This window comes from Chrysemys picta, chromosome 1 (assembly GCF_011386835.1).
Source record: "Chrysemys picta bellii isolate R12L10 chromosome 1, ASM1138683v2, whole genome shotgun sequence".
Taxonomy (NCBI): Eukaryota; Metazoa; Chordata; order Testudines; family Emydidae; genus Chrysemys; species Chrysemys picta.
Window position 1 is genome coordinate 240,682,453 of NC_088791.1, and position 21,103 is coordinate 240,703,555.

Here is a 21,103-nt window from a genome sequence, read left to right on the forward strand (position 1 = left end):
ACACACACATAGGGCTCAGAGCTCAGGAGCCCTGAGTCTGGACGAAGAAGGGGGTGGGGGAAGGGGTATCAGGACAAGAAATCCTGTTTCCAGCTGTGTTATGAGGTCTGGCATGGAAAGGAGCAAAATATTCTACTCATCCCCAAGACTAGGATTCACCCCTCCTCCCTTTCTCTCTTGTTTTGACTTACGTATGTTTATAGTAGTAGCAACTGACTCACAACTAGAGCCATTGCCGAGAGTGCGTTTAAAGGGTGGCTGATTTACTCCACTATAATTCAGGTCCTGCATGTGAGCCTCCAGCCCCGCGTCATCTGGATACTGCAGACAAACAGCGTTAAATATGCATAGGGAACAGTTCATTTCTTAAAGGAGAACTTACCCGGACAGAAAGTTCGCGGCCCAACAGGAGAGACAGAGACGTGGTGGGTATTTTCCTTTTCATTTGTAGAACCCTAATCCTTTCCTCGGATGTTAATTTAAGTACCCAGCCCACCGAGCTGTATAGATCGTCCCCCTTTCTACTTCTGATTCATGTAGTCTGGGTGGGAAAAACAATAAAAAAATGAACATTAGAATTTTAGTTTCATTAGTGTATCAATATTTTCACTCCAGGGAGCCCCCTGAGATGCTGAGAGCGGTCGGAGGGGCATGAAACTTCCCATGCACATATGGGGATCACACGGTCGCAGCACTAACAACCTAAGCTGCTGCCATATAGTTAGTTGTTTACACATACGAGGTTTAAAAAACATCAGATCCTAACAGAGAGCAAACTGGGACTTTAAACTGGGGGTGGGAGGTTTCCACACAGGTGCATGCTTTTTTTGCAGCTTCTTAAAAGGCTACATCACTGATGAACAAGGGGCTTGAATATTTGTTTGATCAAGCTTTACATTTTGATGCTCTCTCTCTCTCTCTCACACACACACACTCACACACACACACACACACACACAGGTCCTGCAGTTAATATTCAGCCAAACCCATACTTTTTTTTTTTTTTTTTTTTTTGTCAGATGAAAGCACAGCTCACAAATGGATTGGCAGCACATCTAGGGCAGGTTGATGAGTGGATTTGCATTTGTCTAGAGCCATATCTTCACATGTTTACTAAGAGCGAGATCCTGAAACCCATACTCAGGTTTTGAAGTCAATAGCGGTGCTGACTGAATAAGGGCTGCAGGTTCATGTGTTCTTTTTCTCACACACACACGGTTGAAAACTCACTGCCACAAAGTACTCTCGCTAGACAATTTCAGCCAGAGATCTGTTGATGTTAGAAAGTCCCCCACGTCAGACATAAACGCTGCTTGAGAGATCCTATCTTCCCTACCACTCACGTTCATCTTTTTTCTTCAGATCTCCCAATCTACTGTTTTATGATCCGATATTTTCTCTCTCTCTTTAGGTGTCATTTCTTTTCGTTTCGGACAATAACACATTTTTACAAGTGGTTGTAAAGTCTTTAGCGCCATCTAACGGGAGCAATAAGTCTTTCTGCTCCACAGAGAATATGGCTAATTAATAAGCGGTTTGTTCAGTTTTGTTCCCTTTTTTCCAACTAATTTTCTAATTGCAAACTGCACATTTGTTAAAATTCAAATTATTACGGGATATAGGAATGTGTTATCTGGATTCCCTTTATGGAATTGCAAACTGCTTCAAAGACAACTAACAGGATTATAATGTTCCAAACTCTGCCTGCTTCAGAGGATTTTTTTTTGAGCTTCTATCCATTTGAATGAAAGACACCTGCTTCTACTTTTAGAGATCTCTGCATGCAGAAAATTAGCTACAATCTTGCACCTCTCCAGAAGAAAAAAAATCGGGAGCAAGTCCTAATGTAGCCTGATTTCTTTAAAGCAGCTTGCGGGCGTGGGATGCAAAGTACATTTTAAATGTACACGATGCATCTGTTTTTCTTAAATTCAACAGGTACATTATGAAGTCTTTAAGTGTCTAAAACTTTTCTTCTTCATCCTGTCCCCCCACCCCTTTAATCTGACTCAAGAGCAGAAAACTGAGCTGTGCTGGTACAGTAATGAGACTTATAAGGGGGGGGGGGGGGTGAGTGTTAGGCGATCTCCTAACCTGCAAGAAATGACTTCAGGATAATTTGGGGTGGGGGGGGACATGTAGGAATCAGTTACTTGAAAAGATTTTACAGCTAAAGTTCTTGACACTGAAGAGGAGGTACCTGTAGTAAGAGAGAGGGATTTAATCCTCTATACAATATCTGTTCAAAGGTCCAACTGTGTTTTGTAACCTAGTAGAGGCTTTAAACCCCAGGAATTTCCAGCAGACTAGATGGGAACTTTGGCTTTTTTTTTTTCTCTCCCAGTTGCAGTTGTGAGGAGCTGGCAGATCAGCTCCTTCCCTAAGAAATAAAAAGGAGAAATGAACAAATACTGCATTGGCCTGAATGAATGCTGGTGTTCAAGATTAAGTTATATGTTGGGTATATAAATGGGCAGCCAGAGGGCCTTTTGGTTTTGAATGTGGCTCAGCTGCAGGCAACCTATGGCACGCGAGCTGATTTTCAGTGGCACTCACACTGCCTGGGTCCTGGCCACTGGCCCGGGGGGCTCTGCATTTTAATTTAATTTTAAATGAAGCTTCTTAAACATTTTAAAAACCTTATTTACTTTACATACAACAATAGTTTAGTTATATATTATAGACTTATAGAAAGAGACCTTCTAAAAATGTTAAAATGTATTACTGGCACGCGAAACCTTAAATTAGAGTTAATAAATGAAGTCTCGGCACCCCACTTCTGAAAGGTTGCCGACCCCTGAGTTAGGTCAACACTGAGCATCCTTGAAAACCCCACCTTTAATGTAGACAGAGGCCTAGTGTCACCTGTCCTCTAAGACAAACTGATTTCTGCATTCACCTCTTTCTACTGCACATGTATACAGTCCCAAAGGAAGGCAGAAAGTATTCTGTCTACACATCAAGGTATTTTACTCCATGAACAGTAACATTGTTGTAACGGTAAGTATCAAGAATTGTATTTACATCTGTTAATTCTTCAAATCATATTTACTTAGAGTCCATTTCTGAACTTCTGTGATATTTGGAAGCAGATCTCTGTGAAGTTCTTGTCTGCTATATCATGTACAGTTAAAACATCTTACATCATGTCCAGGAGGACAACATTATTGAACTGATAAAGGAAAATATAATGTAATGCTCCTTTAGATAAGCAACTAAAAAGGGAAATTATCAAAAGTGCATCTCTTCTGATGCTGCTGCTCCATACTGCACTATATTAGGCAGACAGTTCATTATTATCATAACTGCTCAACCAAACCATTCTGTGTTGTGTGGCCAAATTTTATGTAAGGTTTTGTATTGTCAAAGTTATAGGAGTGATTTATAACAACCATTGCTCTGCGCGATCTTCTGACATTTTATGAACATTACTGACCAATAACCGAGTATATACCCTCCCCCTTTCATCCCATCGTCTCAGTGAACCTTGCAAATATAAATGAAGTTTCACAGCACCCAAATAAGGTAGGTATTATTAGTGATCCTATTTTATATTTGAAAAAATTGAGACAGGGCCCTTCATTTTCATAATAAGTGACTAGTGATTTTTATGCCAGGGTTTGTGGGTGCCCAAACTGAGACTCCTTAAAGAAACCTGATTTTCAGAAAGTGCTGAGCAGCCACCCCCTGAAAACCAGGCTGCCTCAAGGTGTCTCCAAGTGGGCACCAAAAAATGGAGACTCCCCAAATCATTAGTCACTGTGAAAAATTAGGCCACTTAGTGACTTATCCAAAGCCACATAGTGAATCAGTGCAGAATGAGGAATAGAAGGGAGCTCAGGCTTTTAACCGTTAGACAATAGATGATGTTACCATCTTTTTACATGATGAGTTATTATAAGCTAAACCGCAATTCACTTTTATTTTGGTATGAGGATGATACTTTTTCAGCCTTTGACCTGGGCTGAAAAGTTCATGCCTTGACAGATACCTAGAATCCCAATATTAGGAACCAGAAGTTTATTCCCGAAGATCCAGACAGATCTCTAAAAAAGTGTCAGCTCCATTGTGAAATATATATAACATACCTCCAATGATGTTATCTTTTACATTGTAGAAATAAAAATACCTTTTGCTTTCTTAAATGAGGATTAAATATGAGGAAAGCTGTCCTGAAATACTCTACCCACATGTTATTCAAATAAAATATTTCTTAGGGTTATTTATCAGTTGTCCCCTTTCTTAAGAGTCAGAATCCAGGAGGATGACTATTGACATGGATCTTTGTCATAGTTTCCAATTTAATAAGAAAGGTCCAACATGAACTTGGTACAATAGCAATACTTTTAGCTATGAAGCAGCCATCCAGAGAGGATTTTGTTTTAATCAGCTAGGAAATAAGGATTGCAACTTGACCTAAAATATGCCACCTATTTTCTTTTGCTCATATAATCTGATGTACTTCTGGGTTTTCTTTTTTATTCAAAGAAGTTAAGCTGCAGCTCTGAAAGTCTTTCAGCATTGTGACTTTTCACATACTCAGAAGATGAGTGCAACTCCTAAAGAAAACTGAAGGCAGACTGGATATCCCTGTTGGTCCCAGAAGGGGCACAACAGGATCAGCTGTGGGAGGTTAAAGGTAGCTTACATTGGTACAATCCCTTGGTTAGGGCATCTGAAGGCTCTGATCATGAATCCACTGAAGTTGATGGAAACAGGATTCTATTCTATTTAAGTTCTTTTTACTGAGCCCATCACTGAGATATCTAATTGGTCCTTACGTTTTTTTCTAGTGCTCATTAATATTTGGGTGGAGAAATAACCTGTCAACCTCCACGGACTTTCTTTATCCTTTTTGCCTTCCTGCAGAAAGATTAGGAGCCAGGTTCTCCTTAGTCTAGTTTCTTAGTTCCACTCCAGCAGACCAAAGGAGCTCTGAACTCCATGGCTATAACTGCTAAACCTAGGTGCATAAAGTTAGGCACCTAAATCCACAGTTGGGCATCAGAATAACAGTGGGTTGATTTTCAGAGGTGTTAAGGACTTGCAGCAGCAAGTGGTGCAACAAGAGTGGTGGGTGCGTAGTACCTCTGAAAATCAGGCACTTTTTATTTAGATGTCAATGTATGGATTTAGGTGAGTAACATTAGGTACACAAGTTTAAAAATTTTGGCCCATGTGTTCTATTTCCTCGGGGCCCTCTAATCTTAAACCTTTACCATAGAAAAATCCTAATGATTTCAATGTTCCACCTTGGTAACAATATGGTTTGAATCAGATACACTGCACAAATACTATTTTGATTTTTAAAAAGAACAACCTTCTGTTTTAATTTCTTTGGGTATGAAAAAAAACCAAACCTGGTGGAGCTTGTCTACCTTGATAGTCAACAGACAGCATGTGCATTGTGATATGGATGCACTAATACATGTTTTCTTTCATTACCAACAAAACCTGGCAGTTAAAACAGCCTTGCTGAAAAATCACATTCATTTAGCAATCATGTAATTTCATAATAAATATTGATATCACATTTTAGGACTACCCATTTGGGAAAATACAAGGCTAAGAAGCAGTAAAGGAAGGTTGAATAATAGCAATTTGTGAAATTAGTTACAGAAGCAAAGGTTGCCTTTTCTCTTAAAGCCCTGTATTCATCTGGAAATTTTAACATCTTTACACATGATCCAATGCTGACTATGACTTTACAGTCAATGTAGACAAGGACAAGTTGTGTTCAGCATCACGTCACATAGTGAGGGCAAGGTTTCATCCTGACTAGCTGTCATGAAGCTGAACACAATTTGTCCTTGTCAACACTGAACGCCAGTTCGTGGTCAGCATCATGTCAAGTAACTCAAATTATTAAACATACTGTATTGCCAACCTTGAATGATCAAAAATCACCCATCAGCCCCCCCAAATCCCGAGATTGACTTAAAAATCATTACATTTAAAAACAATAATACATTTGGGGTTCTTTTATTTACCATCTGGTTTCTGAACCTTTAAAGGGCAGTTGGAGTTTAGGCTTTTCTCCACAATCTTGAGGGCTAGAAACTTCCTTTTTAAAAAAATGAAAGCTGAGATTTTCACATGGCCCCAGGAGCTGGGCTTGAAGAAAAACACCAAATATAGTGAGACTTTTGTTGAAATCATTAAATTCATCCTGTCCAGACAGCCAGCACAAAGCTTATGGAGAGATGGATTTGTACAACAATAGTGCAGAGGAAACCAGAATAACCAGTCACTAGATTGGTGAGCAAAACATCTCTCAGAGACCTTGTCACCTCTATGCTTTAGAATAAACTTTCCTCCATGGTACTTCAGCCTCCTGGGGAAAGGGCAAAGGGAACTGGACTCAAAGAACCAAAGGTAATCTAGTTTATTATTGCTCAAGAAAACGCCCACCTGCTCAGCTTTGAGGAAGATCTTGGTCATGTCTACTTCCTGAAGACTAGGATATACTTCATTCCTGATTGTCAATGGGAGATTTCCTATTGCTTTCCATGGGAACAGGTCCAAGCCCTTAGCGCTGCAATTAGTATCATAGCTTCAGTCACTGGCAAAAGTTAGCACTGCACAAGCACAAAAAAATGTTTAAATACAAATTCATTATTTTTCACTGTGTGTGTGTGTGTGTGTGCGCGCGCGCGTGCAGGGGGATGGGGGGAGGGGAAGAGGAGTGGAGGGAGAAATACTAGAGGGGCCTACTTCTCCAGGCATGGCTTCTCCAGTCTTAATATTTCAAATGGTAAAGTACAGTTGTTAATGAGCTATGTGTGAGGGAAACAATGTATTAAATTGTAGTTAAAAGTTCATTCTCTTCATCTTTCCATTACTCAAAAACTGATGGATGGATTTAGCTCAAAGTCTAAAATAAATATTCACCCTCTGCCTCCAAGATGAGAAATTTCAGCTGTGAAGGAGAATATTTAAGAAAGTTCCGAGCACTTGGGAGCAAGAGGAAGTTGTGGTCCATCCTTAGCTATCACAAAAGCTTTAATAGACTCCTGCTGTCTTTTCAGTTTCAAAGGGCAGGAAAAAGAAAGGGCAACATTTGGAAAGTGGATACTGAAATTAGGTGCCTCACTCTTTGATGATCAGCTTGAAGGTCTGAGTACCCACCACTTCAAGGAAGTCATTGGGAGCTGCAGGTGTTCTGCCCTTCATTTCTAGAGGTGCTATCTGTTTCACATTGGGAACTCCACTCCCACAAATACACCAGCCTTTATTATTTATTATTATTGTTTGTATTACCAGAGTAGCTAAGAGCCACAGTCATAACCCTGGACCCCCACTGTGCTAGGCGCTGTACAAATACAGAACAAAAAGACAGTCCCTGCCCCAAAGAGCTTACAGTCTAAGTATTAGACAAGAGACAACTGATGGATAGAGACATGGGAGTACAAGGAAACAAATTTGACTTCTGCTCTACCAAAAGCAGAAGCACATTCAGGGGAAAATTCCAAAGAATCTCCTACTTGCATGTTTGCAAAATTGCTCACATGCCAACCTGATGAGTTTAAAAATCATGAGCCAGAACCTAAAATCAAGAGATTGGCCTAAAAATCATGAGATTTTTAGAAAATAAATAATTTGTGCTTTTTCCTTAATTTTCTCTCTTTCTTTTCTGTCTTTTGACCTTTCCCTGCTCACTCCCGGTGTGTGTGAGACAGTCATAGGTTGACAATTCAATGCTCCAGCTCCCCATTCAACTTCTCCCTGACTCTTCGCCTCCCTCCCACTGCACAGAGCCCTCCCTGCTCCTCCGATCTTCCCAGCAGGCTCCTGCCATCCCCTAGTCCCTCACCTGGCAGGCTCCTGCAGCTGCGGCCTGTCACCCAGCAAGATCCTGCCCCACTCCCGGGCCCATTTCCCCTCAGTAACCTCCTGTAGCCTTTCCAACTCCCTAGTCTCCAGTCCTCTGGCAGGATCCAACAGCTTCCCAACTTCACCTGCCTGCATGAGGTGGGGTGCGGTAAGGCCCCTGCTGTGGAATTCAGAGGGGCAGCTCTTCTGGCCAGTCAGAGGGCAGAGGACAAGCAAGCAGTTGTGGCTGCCTGCAGCACAACGGCCTCTATCAGCCAAGGGGGAAACTGCAGGTGGTTCTGGCAAAATTTCCTTTGTCATGTGGTGAGATTCCGAGCAACCCCCAAATTTGGACGCAATGATAGCATTGCAAGTGCAGTGGTAGCAACACTGCATTCCCATCTGCCTGCTCAAATTGGAGCCCCTTCAAAATGTGACCATGTCACATCTGAAGTCAATGGAGTTACATTAGTGTAAAGCTGGCATACGTGAGAGGAAAAGCAGTTCCTTGTTTTCAAACTTCCATTGCCAACAAAAAATGGTACAAACAATGAACAATTTAGAATCATATCCCCAGTGGTGAGCTGGAGCCGGTTCCCACCCGTTCGCGGGAACAGTTGTTAAATTTAGAAGCCCTTTTAGAACCGGTTGTCCCAGTTCTAAAAGGGCTTTTAAATTTAACAAAATCTCTGGCAGCTCCTTGCCCTGCCCCCGGCCCCAGCTCAGCTAGCTCTGCCTCCTCCCCTGACGCTTCCCCCGGCTTCTCCTCCCCCTCCCCTGCTTCGTGGGAAGCACGGCTTCCTGCAGGTGAGCTGGGGCGGGGGCGGGGTGTGAGGAGGGCTCCAGGTCCGGTGCTGCCCGGCTCGGCCGGAGTCGGGGCCAGGGCCTGCCGGAGCCGGGCAGCACTGCATGGCCGGAGTCAGGGCCGGGGTGGTTTCTGAGGGGGGGCAGTCAGGGGCAGGACATGGGTGGGGTGTGTACTCACCGGGCGGTTCCCGACCGGGTCTTTGGCAGCGGGTCCTTCACCCGCCGGAGCCGTGCCGCCAAAGACCCAGTAGGGAACCGGTTCCTAAGATTTTGGCAGCTCATCACTGCATATCCCTCTATTCTCCATAACAATGTGTTCCTTTAAAAAGTGGAAGTCAAATCCTAGTGAGGCAAATAGAAAGGAGCATAAACACTGCCAAATTAAGTGCAAGACTGTAATAAGAAAAGCCAAAGAGGAGTTTGAAGAACGGCTAGCCAAAAACTCCAAAGGTAATAACAAAATGTTTTTTAAGTACATCAGAAGCAGGAAGCCTGCTAAACAACCAGTGGGGCCCCTTGATGATCAAGATACAAAAGGAGCGCTTAAAGACGATAAAGTCATTGCGGAGAAACTAAATGGATTCTTTGCTTCAGTCTTCACGGCTGAGGATGTTAGGGAGATTCTCAAGCCTGAGCAGTCCTTTGTAGGTGACAAATCTGAGGAACTGTCACAGATTGAAGTGTCACTAGAGGAGGTTTTGGAATTAATTGATAAACTCAACATTAACAAGTCACCGGGACCAGATGGCATTCACCCAAGAGTTCTGAAAGAACTCAAATGTGAAGTTGCGGAACTATTAACTAAGGTTTGTAACCAGTCCTTTAAATCGGCTTCTGTACCCAATGACTGGAAGTTAGCTAATGTAACGCCAATATTTAAAAAGGGCTCTAGAGGTGATCCCAGCAATTACAGACCGGTAAGGCTAACGTCAGTACCGGGAAAATTAGTCAAAACAATAGTTAAGAATTAAATTGTCAGACACATAGAAAAACATAAACTGTTGAGCAATAGTCAACATGGTTTCTGTAAAGGGAAATCGTGTCTTACTAATCTATTAGAGTTCTCTGAAGGGGTCAACAAACATGTGGACAAGGGGGATCCAGTGGATATAGTGTACTTAGATTTCCAGAAAGCCTTTGACAAGGTCCCTCACCAAAGGCTCTTACGTAAATTAAGCTGTCATGGGATAAAAGGGAAGGTCCTTTCATGGATTGAGAACTGGTTAAAATACAGGGAACAAAGGGTAGGAATAAATGTTAAATTTTCAGAATGGAGAGGGGTAACTAGTGGTGTTCCCCGAGGATCAGTCCTAGGACCAATCCTATTCAACTTATTCATAAATGATCTGGAGAAAGGGGTAAAAAGTGAGGTGGCAAAGTTTGCAGATGATGCTAAACTGCTCAAGATAGTTAAGACCAAAGCAGACTGTGAAGAACTTCAAAAAGATCTCACAAAACTAAGTGATTGGGTAACAAAATGGCAAATGAAATTTAATGTGGATAAATATAAAGTAATGCACATTGGAAAACATAATCCCAACTATACATACAATATAATGGGGGCTAATTTAGCTACAACAAGTCAGGAAAAAGATCTTGGAGTCATCGTGGATAGTTCTCTGAAGATGTCCACGCAGTGTGCAAAGACAGTCAAAAAAGCAAACAGGATGTTAGGAATCATTAAAAAGGGGATAGAGAATAAGACTGAGAATATAAATCAATGGTACGCCCACATCTCGAATACTGCGTACAGATGTGGTCTCCTCATCTCAAAAAAGATATACTGGCACTAGAAAAGGTTCAGAGAAGGGCAACTAAAATGATTAGGGGGTTGGAATGGGTCCCATATGAGGAGAGATTAAAGAGGCTAGGACTTTTCAGCTTAGAAAAAAGGAAACTAAGGGGGGATACGATAGAGGTATATAAAAGCATGAGTGGTGTGGAGAAAGTGAATAAGGAAAAGTTATTTACTTATTCCCATAATACAAGAACTAGGGGTCACCAAATGAAATTAATAGGCAGCAGGTTTAAAACAAATAAAAGGAAGTTCTTCTTCACGCAGCGCACAGTTAACTTGTGGAACTCCTTACCTGAGGAGGTTGTGAAGGCTAGGACTATAACAGCGTTTAAAAGAGAACTAGATAAATTCATGGTGGTTAAGTCCATTAATGGTTATTAGCCAGGATGGGTAAGGAATTGTGTCCCTAGCCTCTGTTTGTCAGAGGATGGAGATGGATGGCAGGAGAGAGATCACTTGATCATTGCCTGTTAGGTTCACTCCCTCTGAGGCACCTGGCATTGGCCACTGTCGGTAGACAGGATACTGGGCTAGATGGACCTTTGGTCTGACCTGGTATGGCCATTCTTATGTTCTTATGTGTACTCTTTTTCATATTTCAGGACATGACTTTTTTCTGCATTGTAGTCTGTGTGGCCATCCCTCCCTGTCACTCTCTGACGGAGGCCACACCACCTCGCTGCCGCATACCTGTAAAGGTGAGCTCAAAGTGGGAAATTAGCTGCACTTGTGCTCTGTCCCTCAGTCAGCCTAGGGCAGCATAGTTATGAGGCTCTGATCTGCAATCAGGACAGAGCGACTAAGCAGTCTATGAGCCCCAGGTAAGGGTGAGCACCAGCACAGTCTAGGGGCTCAAACAGGGGTGCTCAGTAGGGTACCATGAGCCTCCGGGCCTATGATGGGGGTGCTGCCACCCAAGGGTGGGGTGCCGGGGGTAAAGGGATGTGGGCCCGCCCAACTCCACCGCATCCCAGCCCAGGGCCCTGACAGTGGCAGAGTGGTCCGCCACTGGGTCAGCAGGGATCCAGCCAAAACACACTGACCTCATATCAGGCCAGCACTGAACCAAACTGTTGTCTAGTTTCCCTGGGCTACTTCCTACATCCCCAGGGTTTGGTACCTCTATGTTGTAGTTGTCCTCTGTCTCCCCAGGGTAGGTGGCCAGCGGCAACCCCAGTAGCTTGTCAGTGCCTCGTTCAGCCAGCGGCCCGGGGAGCTCTGGCCAGTCCCCAGGAGGCAGCCCTGGCAGCTCCTCTGCAGGCTCCAGCAGCAGGCAGGATGCATCCATCTCCTGTGGTGGCTCCACCACAACTAAGCTGCAGGGCCAGCCTTTTGTACTTCCGCTTCCTATCCTGCCCTTCCACTTCCAGCAAAACAGACATGGCTTTCCTGGTTCTGCCCACCAAGGGGCATGTTTTGATCCCTCCCTGCCACTCTCTGAGGAAGGCCACACCTCCTCGCTATACGCATGTAATTATGAAGAGTTCTATATCACTCCATTATACAAGTAGGGGCCTGATCCTCTACTCACTCACACTAATTTTATATCAGTGTAACTCAACTGACTCAAATGGAGTTTCTCCTGATTTTGGCCAGTGTGAGAGGAGACAAAGTTCCCTATGGGCACCCAGACTTGTGTGCTGAATGGGGAATGTCCAGTGATAAACCCTGGAATTCCACGCATGAATCAAAGGAAATGTATATTTTTATATAATTTGAACAGTATTTTATTGTATTGCTTTGTAAGTAGTAAAAAATTTCATTAATACTAAATTTTTTAATAAGTTTAAGGGTTATTGGGAGAGGTCTGTCACGAACTGTTTTCTGCTGTCTCTGGAAAAGTTAATGCAATTTTTTTTTAAAAGTAGATGTAATGAAAGCTTAGATGGTGAGATGAGAACATTCCTGGGTGAAGATGCGAGAGGATGTACTTGATATGGTAGTTTCCTGCCATCTCTCTGTCACTTTGTTACTGTGATGGGAATGCAGGTGGAAAAAATGAGTCGTTTGTATTTTTAAGTGCACATGGGGTTGTGTCAGTTCCAAATTTTAATCACATGGCCCACTCATATATGATCAAACGAAGGTGTCTGCAGAATCACGTTTAGTGCTATGCCCAAGTAATACTTGTGTAAACTCCAAGAATATAAAAATATGCATTTGCATGAAAACAGCAATAGTTCTTTTAGAAGAATATAAAGAATCTATAACTTGATTCACTGACTCAGGCTAAAAAATAATCATATAGACATTTCCATTTGACTATTACAAGACTTTTTGTATGACTGATGGCTTCTCTTCTACTTTCTGTTTCACCCTGATCTTTATATTACAATTAGTGTTGGGCAAGCTGGCAAAGGTGTGGTATTGCGTTAGGTATAGATGAGCATCTAAAAGGTCAGCTGAAGAGCTGAAGTTGAATTTTGTGATCCTCTCTCCTCTGCAAACCACCCCATCAATCTGTCTTACAAATATCCAGCCGTACTTAACTGGCTCCATCAAAATATATTGTATTTTGGCATAGCTGGTATTTCTTATATCATCATCTTCTCTCTTCCATTGAGTGCTATTAAAGAAATCTCAGCAATAACTGTCAGTCTGGACAATTTCAAAATATGCCCACCACGCCTCCAGTGATATAGTTCCAACAGCATTTAATCCTCTGCATACAACTTGCTAAAAGAGACAACTAGGCCACCCCTATAATGAGAAATGTATGGGCAACACTTATAAGTTTGCTGCATAGCCATGTCAGACAGGAGTGTGAAAAAATTAAACCCCTAACTGTCATAACTATGCTGGCAAAAGGCCTAGTGTAGGTGCAGCTTACACGCGGAAGAAAATCCTTTTGTCACTATAGCTTATTTTGTTCAGGGAACTGGCAAAAGCTATACCAGCAAAAGCACTCTTTTTCTGGTATAAGCTGTGTCTACACTAGGAGGGTATGCTGGCACAGATCTATGAGTATACCTATATCAGCAAACCCTTTCTAGAATAAACAGGGTCTAAAGAAGTAGCAGGCTATTTGGCCTTCCCACTCTATCAAAAAGCTGAGAGCTGGGGCTTTCTTTAGTAGTGATTATCTAGCTAGAGATGGAGCGGAGATGATATAAAATGACATAAGAAATGCTGGGAACCATCTGCTTGGTGGGCTCCATCATGCGTGCCCTCCATTCAAAGAACTCCCGCTGAAGTCAATGGGAGTTTAGCATGCAGATGGCTTCCAGGACTGGGACCAACACTAGTTTAAAAATAGCTCCTACATCTCTGTATTTGTAGCATGATGGCATGACACTAAGTGTATTATTTTCCATACGAAGGGTTTGAGTATTAGTGAGTACTGAAAAAATGGCAAAAAGATGCATTATATAGCAATAGATTTGTCTATTGTTCTTATATGAGCTTAAAGCAGATCAGCAGTGGCTTGACTTGCATAGCCCAAATGTTTTCTTTCTTTCTTATATGGATTACATCTCTGTGGAATTTGAGACAACGTGGTCCACCTAAACTTACAGTAATATTTGATCATATAAAACTGAAGTGTGGAAGTTTACTGGTACTACAGCTTTCTGTTGTAATGGATTCATAACTGATGTGTCAATTAGAGAAAATAGTGGTGTCTCCTAAAACATAGGTCCATTTTTGATGCAACAATGTTTGTTAATAGCAAATCTCTCATATAGTCAAAACAACATAACTCTGTACATGATCATTGCCATATACACACATTATACATATTTACTGAAGATATGTTAAGGAGTCAGTCAGCTGATGTGTATAGCTCTGGGATATTGATTTAACAGTAAATTAAATTAGAGAAAGTATTGTCTAGCAGTTAAAGCATAGGCTAGGAGTAACTTAGGCAAGCCATTTAAACTCTCTATATCAGTTTCACTCTGCAAAATAGGGAATAAGAATGATACTTCTTTATCTTACAGAGGCATGTGAGGATTTATGAATGTATCTAAAATAGTTTGACATTTTTTGATGAAAAGTGCAATGTATGTGTGAATTATTATTTTGATTAAATAATGATTATTGGAATAAAACTGGACCTTTAACTTCAGAGATTTGAGGCAGGTTAGGCATAAGCCCCTTTACTGCTACTATCTATGTGGTCTTTAAGGCCAGATTGTCCTCTGTTCAGGTCTTTCTCCCACCAGGCACGTGTTTTCACCCATGGCGTTTCCCTCAGTTTGTTCTGTGTGTGGCAGGAGGCTTAGTTCATGGAACACACAGATCTCCTGAGACCCTCTAGAGGTCTTACCCAACTGGTTGGAGGCCCTGTGCCTCTGCGCTGTCTGCCACCACCGTATTTCCCTGCTTCTCTGGGAGCATGACCCTGAGGAATACATGGAGCTATAGCTTCCCACTCTCTTTGCCGTCACAAGAATCATGCTTCAAGGGATTGTTCCAAGTGTGGAGAATGAGCCCCCTTAAAGTACTGCTGAAACAGTGAGCATTGAGTTAGGCAGGAAATCCCTGTAGAGCTGAGGCAAGTACAATGCTACAGAGAGATTGGCTGTCCCTCTGACTCAGTTATTGATGGGCCCCTGTGCCATCCCCTTCCCAACTATGGCTCCACATCCCCAAGGTACCCCCAGAGATCTCACTTCTCCCTTCTGCACCCCCTTTCTGTGCCTGAATCCACCAGGTGTTCATCCCTTCCACCCACAGAGGCAAAGGTGATGATTTGGCTTTAATGGCCTTATAAGCCACCTAGCCCCATTTCTCAGATCACATCTGGATGACGGTACATACATCCAGCACTGCTGTTTCAGCCTATTCCTTAATATTTTGGAATAAGTACATAATAAAAATGATGAAGGCTCTTGCCTTCAGCTTAGCTACTTACAGAAAATGTTATAAGGATATTAAACCAAACAATGACTTGCTCTCATCTGGCTCTCCAGATGTTTGCTATGACTCTTTATTTTCTATCAATCAGTTAACCATGGTTATCTCTTTTCCTTAGCAACATAGCTCCAAAACACGATCAAAGAAACTGAAGGCAAATAATGAGGACTAGATTGTATTTGATCACTGCCAATTGTTTAAGGGGAAAGGAGACTGCAGAAAGCATTGCCAGCTTTGCACTGCTGCACAGTGGCCAGGCACAAGTTCAGTCCTCCCATTGCCCCCATGGGCACTACCCATTCCAAAGTGGACCCTGCAACAGTAGCCAATATCAGTGGACATTGACTCCTGCCATGTGACAGGGATGGAACCATTTGAAAATCATTCTCTTGTCATGTAAACCGAAGGGGAAACACTGAGTAGTATCTTTTTCTTACCAGCACTCCTGGGTGCCCCACTTTTATGACAGACCCCTTTTCACATCTTCAAGGGGTTGCATGCTGCCATGGTTTACAGTGTAGCGCTGCATACCTTCAGAAGCTTCCAGCGGGATTATGCCTCTTTGAGGTCTGTCCCCAATTGTGACTTCTGACTGCCTGAAATCTGGCCCTCCGCTCTTTTGAAAGTCTAGTCCTAAATGGTCATGCCTACACAGCAATTAAACACCTGCGGCCGGCCCACGCCAGCTGAGTCAGGCTCTCAGGGCTCGGGCTGCAGGGCTGTAGAATTGCAGTGTAGCCATTCAGGCTCAGGGTGGAGCTGGGACTCGGGGACCCTCCCACTTTGCGGTCCTCAATTTTACAGCCCCACAGCCAGAACCCCTTGAGCCCAAGTCAATGACCTGGGCCACCCCCGGCTGTTTAATTGCTGCATAGATGTATCCAATGAGCAAGCTGGAAAGTCACCATCCTAAAGCTTTTTGTTTTTGCCTGGTTTACAGGCAGCCTGGAAATATTTGCAGTGTTCATGTCAAATATAATGCACAAGTCAAGTAAAAATAATGCAGTACACTGTCATTTGAACGAACTCTTAAGATTCCTCTAAATACCGTTTTAACATCAGACGCAAGAAAATTCCCCATTTATTTGTATTGCCTTTCTGTTTTAAAATACTGAGCATATTTCTTAATTCCAATGTATTTTAAAAAGAGAGAGAGATTCTCTGTGGAATGAACAGATTATGCTGGTCCACTTGGGGATCGACATTATTTCTTGCTGTTAAATTTCTCAGGGAATGGATGTTAATATCATGACAGGTATTTGACAGCAGCACTAGAAAAGAAGAGAGATGCATCAAGTCATTCGATTAGAGATAGAAAGGAAAGGGGAAGATAGCATGTAGTGATACCTGCAAATTCTTCTGTCAGAGTGAATCTCTTGTTAGATGTAACAACCCTCGTGCCTGGTCTTGGCCAGATCTGAGACAATATGTGTTTTGCCATTGATTTGAATGGGAGCAGGATTGAGGTTCCAAATTATGCTTTCCCATACATGCACAGAACTCCCATTGACTTCACTAGGTGTTGCAAATTCATCTCAGGAGGCAGAATTTGGCTCTGTTAAAAATCTGCAAGCTATGGGAGTGGAGATTGTATGCAGGGCAGATCAGCTATTATACAGAACAAGTATGAAATACAAACCTCACAGAATTAACATATATTGTCACATTCTATTAAGGGCTTCTGTTGGGCTAGATCAGATTAAATGCATTGAATCCCAGTCATGAAAATATTGTCATGGAAAGATTTTTTCATTAATGAATAAAATGCAGAATAATGAACAATAGACAAAAAAGAGAGAAGATGTAAAGCCAATCAAAGGAAGGGCAGATGTTTAAAAAATCTTTTACTATTCAGGATGGTGATCCAACAAAAGCAATTATGTTTCTGCTTTCTCAATTCCAAAACAGCAGAAAGAGCTTTGAGGTTTTCCAGTGCCTATCTACACACCGTTAACTGAACAGAAGGTAACATAATACCAAACATAGCCAAAGGCAACTGATTCCATGCAATGCTCATAATTTGGGACATTCATGAATTAAAGGGGACCATAATCAAGACGGTGAAATATATATATTCAAAAATTGCCTAAGAAATCTATAAGGAGCCTAATTAAACCCTGCTATTCCACTGGGAAAAAAGGAATAATTAAAACAAAACAAAAGCAGCGTCTACAGGTGGAAATTGCACTTGGTATCTGCCCTCTGAACTCATGGAAACATAATGTCTGGGATTTTGTCAAGAAATGGCTGGTGTATTGCAGCAGAAAGAAATTTTGTTTCTTGGTAAAATGATTGATGTTGTCTTTGCAAAAGGGTTCGCCAATGTCCTCCTGTTTTCTTGAATGGATAACTATTGTGATGTCATTAAATATACAGTGGACCGTATTCTGCTTACAGCATCATTAGACAGGCAATTTGATTCAAATTAATGGGACTGAGTGGGTATAACTGAGGGAAGAATACAGCTCAGTGTGCACAGGACAGAAGAGGGAACTGACAAGCAAATCAAGGATGTCCAAATGCAGATAAAATCCATGACTTTATCAACATTTGTCATTATTCATCTGTGATTTGTCCCACAGTGTAATGTGAGAAAAACATTGCTCTAATACTATAGTAATCTTGCCACAATATTATCTGACTTAATATTATCTGACTTAGCCACATTTTACTCAAAGCAAAGATAATTATGTGTAGCATTCACTGTGATGTAATAAAAACGGGCCACATTCTGCCCTCAGTATCAGCCATGCAACTTGATTAATATCAGTGGGGTTGAATGGGTGTAACAATGCAAAATATGGCCAGACATGGAGACATAAAGTCATGGAGTGAAATCTTGACCTGATTGAAGTCAGTGGGAGTTTTGCCATTGACTTCCTGGAGTCAGGATTATATCCTTAGATTTTATCAACATCCTTGAGTTCTCTTCTGTTTCCCTCCCGGCTGTTCTTCTATCCTGCTTACTTGCCCTGGCAGGGACTTCTTCAGTAAGCCAAGAAACCCAGGCCAGGCTCCCCACTTCACTTGTTCCTTTCAGTTAGGGTGTGTGTGTGTGTGTGTGTGTGTGTGTGTGTGTGTGTGTGTGTGTGTGTGTGTGTGTGTGTGTGTGTGTGTGTGTGTTTTTACAGACAGCAGATGGCATTTCTTCACTGCACCACTGGGGCAAGGAACCTTGTGCATAGCCTCTTGCAACTGGCCAGCCAGTTTGCAAAGGAAACACTAGTTTATAGCTACACATTAAGATATAGGCCTAGATTCTCAGCTACACCAAGTATCTACTGGGTGCAGCTAAGAAGAGTATGAAGGGCTACAAAAGAGCCAGCTAGGGATCTCTGATTCTGGGGTCAGTTCTTTGTTAGCCCTGGTGTAGATTAGAGCAGCCTCAGGATGTAGTAATCTACATCAGATGGCTATGTCCTCTAAGACAGCAGTTCACAAACTTTTATTTTGGAGACCCACCAACTGCCTTTTGTCTTATTTTGAAACCCACCCAGGGTCCAAATTTGTGGGCAGAGGAGAACCAAAATCATAGGCCAGCATCCTTCTCCTCTTCCACTGCCTCCTCCTTCTTGCCCCTCTGAAGGGGCACTGACTGTGACAGATTTATGTTACCAATCTGCCTGAGGCATCAGGAGATCAGGCTGAGGCCGCAGGATCGTTAGGGGAGGAGATGAAGGAGCACACCAAGTGACTAAATTTTAAAGCTTTATTAATAAAATAACAGCGGTGAGTGATGGATCTGCCCCCACATCACTCAGAGGAAGGAAAAAAACATTAGTGCCCGAGCCCTAACCCACTCTCATACTCACACACGCACAACCCAAGGCTGGCCAAGCCTGGGTGTAACAGAAGAAGAAGACGGGGAAGGGTAGATGAGAATTCTGTCCTGTGTACAGGCTGTCCAGGGTCCGCTATTAATCTCCGATTTACTTCAGCAGGGTTTTAAGTCCTGGAGTCTTTTGGGGGCATTTCCCCCAAAAGAGCACCACCCTTCACTCCAGCACCACAGCCCTAATCCCGGCCTGGTGCAGAGGGGAGGCTCCAGGGGAGTGGGGATTGGCAAGCAAACCCATCCTCTACTCATCTTATAGTGTCATCTAGAGTCCTGTGGGGCTGGGCCCAGCTCCGTGCTGCAAGCATTGCAATCTGGTGCATGGGAACATGACAGGGGGAGGCCAGGCCAAATTTGAGTGAGTGACATTGGACAGTCAGGCCAAACCTGAGAGGTACTGCGATCCCATGTGCCAGGTCACAATGCCTGGAGTGAGGAGCCAGGCCCAGTCCCATGGGACAAGAGCCACCACTGTGGGGTGAATGTGGGGCGGGCCCACTCTCCAACACCCCCCCTCCCTGGGGATCTCCCCGCCACACCAGGCCCATGACCCATCTAGAACCTTCCCATGACCCACTATTTGGGAAACACGGCTCCTAGGGGCCATCTGTGAAATGGGGATTGGCGTAGGCCAGTAGTGCTTCAGCCATGCCCCTTCCTGCCCACAACACACTGCTTGAAAAGGTTGCTGTAGACACAGAGGGAATAGGAATCAGCTGTGCCAGCTTTACACTAGCTGGGGCCTACTCCACACCAAGGGAATCCTCAAGGGGGGAGATTCAGAATCTCTCCATTCTCTTTGCACTACCCAAGTGGTGCAAAGAGACCCAATGATTTAGAGAATCTGGCCCAAAGTGTCCTTATTCCTTACGTCAATCAACTCAGCTAGATGGAATGGTAAGGAGGAGGAAGACAAAATTTAAAGAGAATCAAAATATGTCTTTTTAGTCTTGTATGGATAAAGATGCATAATCTGATGTCTTGCTTAGACAGTTATTTAAAAAGAAACTTGCAATCTTTTTTAATTAAAATGAATGGAGAGGAATAGACTATAAATGTGAATACAACAAAGTAGGAGTTGACAGCAGACAGCCTTCCAGACAATCTCTTTCCGTTGTTATAGAGTATAATACAATTTTGGTTTTCCTCTGCAATTTTTCCATAATGTTTATGTTTGTTTTAGGTAGCAGATTACCTTTTTTTTCTTCTTCCAGATTTCATGTCATGTGGAATAGGCCCTCACTTTACAGCTAGGATGGTGGAAAGCAAATGGAGAGTATCTGAGAGAAAAAGAGACAAAGAGATTTTCTGTTTAAGCAGAAGAACACGCCTGAATTGTGGATGTACTATTATCTGTATTAAGCTCTGAGTATTAAAATGCTGATTGTTCCAGTCCTCATTACCTTATCTTACCTCTGCCTTTTCCCTATTGCATACTTTGCTTTACCTCCATTGTCTGTCTGCTTAACTTGTAAAATGCTAAACAAGTTTTGATATTTACCTGTTTATGATTAAATTGCAAAATGATTTGCTTAGTTCTGTTCTAAATTAAGGTCTGCATTAAATGTCATAGCATTTATCTTTCATAAAATGAGACAGCCAGGACACTAATTTCCTAGGTATTCAATCACTGCCCTGTGCCACTTGAGAGGCAGTTTGGGAATCAGCCTGCCCACAGTTCACAGCTCACTGACAGCACTGAGATGGAATCATAAAAGTCAATTAATCATTAAAAGCTGTTACAAGCACATATCGAACCAGTCTGGCACAAAATGTTAATCAGTCCAATATCAATATCATAAATTCCTGCAAATTGGAGCGATCGATACCTTTAAGGCCTAATGAATCAATTGGAGGGCACTAGGCCGCTCCTTTGGGTCCCAGTAACATGGCTGCCCTGCGACTGCTACATCTCTAGGCGTGCTGCCAACAGAGGTCACCTATCCCAACAGGCTGTTCACTTCAGCAGCAGTTACCACGGTGACAGCATGTCA

General features: G+C 42.7%; 1 long non-coding RNA gene across 1 annotated transcript; it reads left to right on the plus strand.

Annotated features, from left to right (window-relative positions):
• Positions 1-265: 265 nt before the first annotated feature.
• Positions 266-20,633, plus strand: LOC101934554 (uncharacterized). Its single transcript, XR_256786.4, has 3 exons — positions 266-425; positions 11,020-11,115; positions 20,324-20,633. It is a non-coding gene; the product is annotated as an uncharacterized LOC101934554 (long non-coding RNA).
• The last annotated feature ends 470 nt before the right edge of the window (positions 20,634-21,103 follow it).